This window comes from Notothenia coriiceps, unplaced genomic scaffold, assembly GCF_000735185.1.
Source record: "Notothenia coriiceps isolate Sejong01 unplaced genomic scaffold, NC01 NC01_scaffold00034546, whole genome shotgun sequence".
In the NCBI taxonomy this organism is placed as follows: Eukaryota; Metazoa; Chordata; class Actinopteri; order Perciformes; family Nototheniidae; genus Notothenia; species Notothenia coriiceps.
Genome location: NW_011367247.1, coordinates 98,381 through 105,245, shown reverse-complemented (window position 1 = coordinate 105,245; position 6,865 = coordinate 98,381). Strand labels below are relative to the sequence as shown.

Here is a 6,865-nt window from a genome sequence, read left to right as displayed (position 1 = left end):
ACCTGTTAGCATTGTCATTAGGAGTATGACGTTAGCATAGGCTACTGATATGTCAAAAAGGTGGCTGACAGCATGGCTGCAGTACAACATCAATTTTTTACAAACCCCCCCGCTTCACATGCATACAACATACTAGTGTAACCATCTTGTAAAAAGGTCTATGCACTGTATCCTATGAATAAATGATGGTTGAGAATATGCACGGCTTTTCAAAGTATGAGTCTTGCCAAAAGAAATCAGGCAAACAATATGGAGACAAACACTGACGCCAGATGATTCCTGTATGCAAGAATATTTGTTAAACCAGCTCTCTGCCGTTTGTCCTGAACATTAACTGAAAAGACACTTTTCACTTTGCATCAGCTTCAGAAGTTTACAGCCCACAGCTTTGTGCCAGAAGTCCCCTGACTAAAACACTAAAATCCGTCACTCCTCTGTCTCATCGCTCACTTTTATCCACTTTTTCTTCTCAGTAGAGCATAAAGATATCAACAAAAACTACAGACCAACAAATAATCTACTTACCCTAATATCTCACATGTAGATTGATCCCTGTTTGGGTTCAACATGGTTCTGCGAAATGTACATTTTGAAGGGTATTTGTTTAAATGTTTTGACAGTTTACAGGCTAAGCAACCGATTGTTAGAAAAGGCAATACATGATTTGTTTGCTAAAATATATTCACAGCGAGCTAGGATTCATATCCTTGGCGCTAAACAGCATTTCATAGCAATCCTTCCAACAGTATCTTGGTCTTCTTCACTCCTAGGTTATCCATTCAAATCTGTAACCCTTTTCCATGTATAAATATGTATGCAGTGCATGGGGAGATCTCAGTGTTATGAAAGGGCTCTTACTGAAGCTGTCTTACTGCAATGTCACAAAAAGAAAATCTACAGAGAATTCCCCGAGGTCTCCCCGGTTATCATGCTGCATTAATGTTGAATGAGAAAGATGGAGATCCTGAGAATACTTTTCTGCCCAGCTTTAGCACTCACTCGTCACTATGGATGGTTATTCTGTTATGTAGTGTGCTGAATAGCAAATAAAACAAAACATCTGACTTCTCTCGACCTGCACTGCTACTGCTTTTACTCATTTCAGTGTGAAGGTATAAAACAACATCCTAAATTCAGTCCATTTTGCCAGCTGTGTTTTAGCCTCAACTAAAATGAAACACCTTCACATGCACACACTTTCTTGACAGCGCCCCACAGACAGCTACACAGTGAAGAAGGTCCTCATTAAAAGGCTCCTCACTGTGATTTTACCACAGGCCTGCTATGGGTTAGGACTATAAGATCCTAAATGAAGAAGAGCTCAACATGAACACCATTCACTTTCTCACATTAAAGCAAGAGGCAGAGTCATTCATCCCTTTAAATCCAGCAAAGCCTGTCGCCGTCTTGGTTCTGTTTTGGAACCAGCAGTGACCAACGAGGCTGGAACTTAGTAAAACTGAATGTAAACACACATTTTAAGGCGAATAACACGCTGTGAAGTTTGAAATGTTTGATATAAATTCAAGGCCAGAGAGTGATTTTCACGGATGGAATATAAATGCACAGCAATTGAGCAGAAGTGTTCAATCTGTGCTCAACCAGAAGAGTATAATGGATCTCCTGCAGCTGTACACTGAAGCTGCTGCTATACACAGATGCAGGGAAGTGCTTTCTGCTCCACTCTCAGATTTGGCTACACCTGATCACCGCTGACATAAATATTCAAAATGAATTAATGCCATCTCATGAGACGCTGCCTTCAGGGGACGTATCAAGTACCTGCAGATGTCACTGATGACTGATTTCTTCCAAGCATACTCTAAATATTGCAGCATGAATTATTCTGTAATCACTGTCAGCTCTTTCTCAGAAAATAGACACATCCCGCTCTGATTTCCTGTACCATATACACTTCATCCATAAATTGTGCGTTGCTCAGCCCTGCCTGTTAGTTTGTGCCTTCGGGACTGACTTATGCAACCGTGTTAAGCTTTAACTGCAGTTAGCATATGGTTTGACATTTGTTTCCATGGAGGTTCATGGGCTGAATGCACAAACTAAAAAGGGTTCGTGGTGACTAATGATAACAGTACAGGTCAGTGCTGTCACAAACAATTATGCCTGTTGTATTGTGATGAATAAAAAACAAACACAATGCACAATGTTGTGAGCGAGCCTGGATGTTAAACAGTCAAGTGCTCTTGTGTTTCAATGGTTTGTGCTCATTTAATTGAATATTTGGCTGCAGGCGCTCTGAAGCGCTGACCCTGCTTTATTAGACTGACCTCCACGTTGAAAAGGGCCCCTGCGTCAAAATCCAATTTCGGTATTTTGATTGCTAGGTTTTTTTGCTCATATTCCTAAATGAATAACCAAATAGAAAATCCACAGCACATAGTACACAACATGTGGGAGGAGGGGGGGGTTATTATGGGCCTGGCAGCTAGGTTAATTTGACTATGACAAGCTGATGCATGACTGAATCGCAGCAAAGGCATATGGACTCCATATTTAAATTGAATTGCAACTTTTTGTCCTGATTCACAGTTTTCAGTTAACATGTCTTCACGTGTCCTCGATCTTCTTGAAGGAGGACTTTGTGTTGGCAGAGTTTGAATATGTTTGAAGTGAGTCAACACTTAATAATATAAAGTTGTAGCAACTTCTTGGGGGAAATTGAATTCTAATATTAGTCTATTATAGTCAGATAACATAATTATCCACTGTCTTCTCTATAAGGAATATAATGAGTGCATTTAATCAAATGTGTTTTGGGGCCATCAAATTACAACAGGATTGTACGGTTAGGAAAGCATAATAAGTATGATGTAGTTAAAAAAATATCGGATGATAGTCATTATTTTTGAGTGTTTTGCACTGAGAGAAATCATGGGTTAAAATGTACCCGCGGCGCGAACATCATGAACGGTAACATCTTTCGAACACAACACAAGGGTTAAATAACCATGCATTTCGCACCGTGAAATGAATAGTTGTTTATGTACTCACGGGTCCCATCGAAGCGAGTGGCGATGGTGTCCAAGAAGGTGTTTTGTGGCGCGATCAGACCTCGCATCACCGGCATCCGCGAGCGGGTGGATCCGCGTCTCTCCCGGCGCTCAGAGCCCTGGTTCTCGGGAGGAGCAGCCACGAAGCCCGGCAGGAACCTGGACGAGGTCCCCGGCGCTCCTCCTAACCCCTGGAGGAGGGCGCCGAGCCGAGACACCCGGGACTCCACGGTCCCAAAACCACCGACCACCGAGCAGGTGATCCCGGCCGAGAGGAGCGGAGCGGCTGGAGGCAGCCGGGGAGCGGATGGAGATGGAGGCAAGGATGGTCACATTTACGCACGGGTGCACTGCGATGCAATCCCCATCTCCTCCTCTTCCTCTCTTCCTCTCTCTTCCTCTCTCTCTTTCTCTCTCTCTCTCTTCCTCACTTTGTCTTATTCTTCCTCCACCAGCAGCCTCTCTCTATCTCTTTGATATTCTCTCAGTCTCTCCTCACCTCTCATCCTCTGAAGTGATGTACCAAATGTCTTCTGATGTCTTTATTGTGAAATATTTATTCTCTGCCATGTTTCACACTTAAAGCTGCTACATAATCTTGCACCATTCCAACTTTATTTCTTCTTGCCCTTTTTTTATTGTGTTATGTCTTGTTTGTTTATGTTGCATGGTTGGAGGAGCATTAACATTTCCGTTTCCATATCTACACAAAGCACTTTGAATTGCCTTGTGTTGAAAAGCGCCATATAAATAAACTTGCCTTGCCACACTCTACTGTGCATATGACAAAGCCTTTGAAGCCTTGAATAAATATGCCACCCCCAAATATACCCAATTGAATTCATTCATATATTACTCCACACATGGTTTTTGTGTTAATCCATGTGCCACAGGGTTAACAGAGTTTTGTGGGAAGAACATGTGACATATGTTCTAAATGGGAAGCATTCACATGTGTTGTTTTTTTTGGACCAGTGCTCTGGAGACTGGATGGATGCTCATAATTAAAATGTATTTACCCTCATTTTAGCTTGGGCAATGTTTTCTTTCAATTTAAATGAAATGGCATTGAAATATGGGACACTGGTGAAATTACAGGGGCAATTAAAAATACTGGATTGTAATTTGTACGCACAGAAATGCAACTTTTACTCGATGTGTCTGCAGCTATGAGTTATTGTTGAGTAAACTGGAAGAAACTTGTGCTCTCACACAAGCAGACATCAGTCCTTAAATCATCCAGGGGTCAACAATTGGTGAGAAAAGAAACACTCTATGTGTCTCCAAACTCAAAATCCTGAGGTCGTTTTTCTCAAGGTAGACATTTTTACACTCCATGCCTCAGGAATCCCAGTGGGTCTGTTATTCGCACTGGTGGAAAGGGAGAATAACTCTTCGTTCTGTGCTTCAAAGCAAACACATATACTGTAGGGAAAAGTATACGTGCAAGACATAAGGAAAGAAGGTCCTCCATAAGACATTGTACTTTGTCCTCCACTGCATGTTAATTACAGCTGCATGTAGTTAAGAGTTACTTGAGTTTATGAAATAGAATGCATTGTGATACATGAAAATACCCCATATGTTTCAGTCTGTAAGAAAACAAAGCAGGTGAGTCAGTAATGACTTGTTGCCTGTGTTGCAGCACATGACTGCTTCTAGAAAACAGACTTAAGGGAGAGCTACTGTCTGCAGATCAAAACAAGCTAAATTGAGGCATCCATACCAGGAACACCTCCTGAGACATGAGCGCTCCTCACTAAACCACTGCAGCAAGACGCTGTCAATCAAATGAGATGAAGCTAGGTGGAGGAAGGAGGAGTGGTGGTGGTGCTGCAGAAGAAGAAGACATAAAATGAATGCACTTTGGTCTGGATGTTAAAGATTGTCGTGGTCCCCTTCTAACACTGAAATACAGGCCATGAGTATTAGTAAGGAAATGCTGCCCTCTACAGGACAAGAAGCTCAGGTAGCCTAAGAGACATCAATATATTACAGTTTCATTGGCTTTGGCTCAAATCATTAGTCTCGTTCACGCAAATGTGTGTTTGAGTTCATTTGAGCAAGAGAGTAGTGGAATGGGATACTAACTTTCTTAACTAGGATACCAACTTTCCTATTAAAGAAAGTTAGTATCTCATTCACTACCTAGCCTCCAACATGCAGTTTGTTTGTGACTGACCTCATAACACAAGATGCTCCGGTTCTTTCTGTTGTTTTCATCCACTTTATTTCCATTTTCCTCTCCTGCAGGTGTGTTTAATGAAGCAGGTGCACCGAGCACTCCGGATAAATTGCTTTTCCCAGCCGTTGCGCATGCGCCCTGGTAGCTAACTCGAGTAGAGGTCCGCCCCTTTATTTTAAGCCAGACCGACCGGAAGTGGGTCTGTTGGTTTCCTCCAATGTAGGCTGTCATCAAAATTATCAAACCACATTTCCCTGCACTTTGTGAAAAAGGAAGCACTTGAACTGCCAAACTAAACTCAGCATTTACAGGACTGCAACACCAAAGTGTCCTATTACCAGTGGTTTAAGAAGTAAAAAAGGACATAGTAGAGGCGAGTTCTTGAAAAAAAATGAACCTCCTGTTCTTTCTGTTGCTATTTCTTGAGCTTTTCCCCCCAGGAATTGAAAAAGGAAATGAAGGCAAAACAAATTGCAACATGTGGAACAAACAGTTTAATACAAATATAAAAGTTTGGCACAATGCAGGTAGACAATTTACAAGGAATATTTCAGAATAAATACCATGCTGTATTCTTGAGAATAAGCAGATTTGACTAGCATTGATACACTAACACTCCCGGTGTACAAAGTGAAGCTAATTCAAGTGTGACGAGTATAAAGAAAACAGTAGATGAGGCCCAGAAAGGAGTGGACGCTGGGCCGTGTGTTTCTTCACTGTTAATAAGACAAAACAGTCCCTCAGCTTTCCTGCTGTCATTCGATTTGATTAAAAAACAATGTTTGACTGATAGTTCGGTCAAACATTTACATATGGAAAACCAGTAGAGTGATGTAAGGCAGAGGGAGGACCTCCTGCTGCCGACAGTCAGACATCCGGCTCGTTTGTGGAGAAACTGGCATGTTCCTCAGGTCAGAAACATGTTCCCTTTGGGAAGAGAGGAGGAAAGATCACTTCAATAACATGTCGATACTGCCGAATCACCTCCTGTGTTTATGATCGACAACATCGTAAATATTACATGTTGATGCAATGAGCTATTCTGCAGTGTTATTGTCCCCTAGGTGGAACAGTGGTGCTAGTTAATTTGCATATTGTATAGACAGCAGAGGTGTAAAGTAACTAAGTACATTTACTCAAGAACTGTAATATTTCTACTTTATAACACATGTTAGCTGGTCCGTTACCTGTGTGCAGGTGTTCTCAGTCGTCCTTCTTGTTGTCTATGAGCTCCTGGGTGATCTGGGCTAGCCTCTTCTGCTCGTCTCTCTGCTTCTTCAGTGCCTGGTCTGCCTTCTTGCTCTGGTAGATCTTCACCCCGGCGAACCCCAGACACAGGATCAGGGTCTTCAGGGCCAGGATGTAGAGAAGGAGGGGGACGTTGTCTAAAGCCTAAGGAAAAAGAGAGTATACATATATATTTCGGAATAAAAATACCTATGCATTTCCTTTTCTACCTTCTTTCTTCCAGCAATGTCTTCAAACTAAAAGGAGATTAACAAAAGAATAATTCCTTCTAGCTGGAGTGGAAAAACCTGGTTTTTTTGACAGATTTTAAAGAAAGGTCTGGAACATTCAAGGATCCTGGAGATGTTTCCACCCCCCACTCCCCTCCCCTCTTATCCACAAGAGGCCTCAGCTGTCCAAATGGGAGATAGAAGTAAATTTA

At 42.0% G+C, this 6,865-nt stretch overlaps 1 long non-coding RNA gene across 1 annotated transcript; it reads right to left on the bottom strand.

Annotated features, from left to right (window-relative positions):
* Nucleotides 1–5,671: 5,671 nt before the first annotated feature.
* On the bottom strand, nucleotides 5,672–6,865 carry LOC104962289 (uncharacterized). The gene is made up of 2 exons (XR_800188.1): nucleotides 6,384–6,865; nucleotides 5,672–6,123 (listed from the first exon to the last, which is right to left on the bottom strand). It is a non-coding gene; the product is annotated as an uncharacterized lncRNA (long non-coding RNA).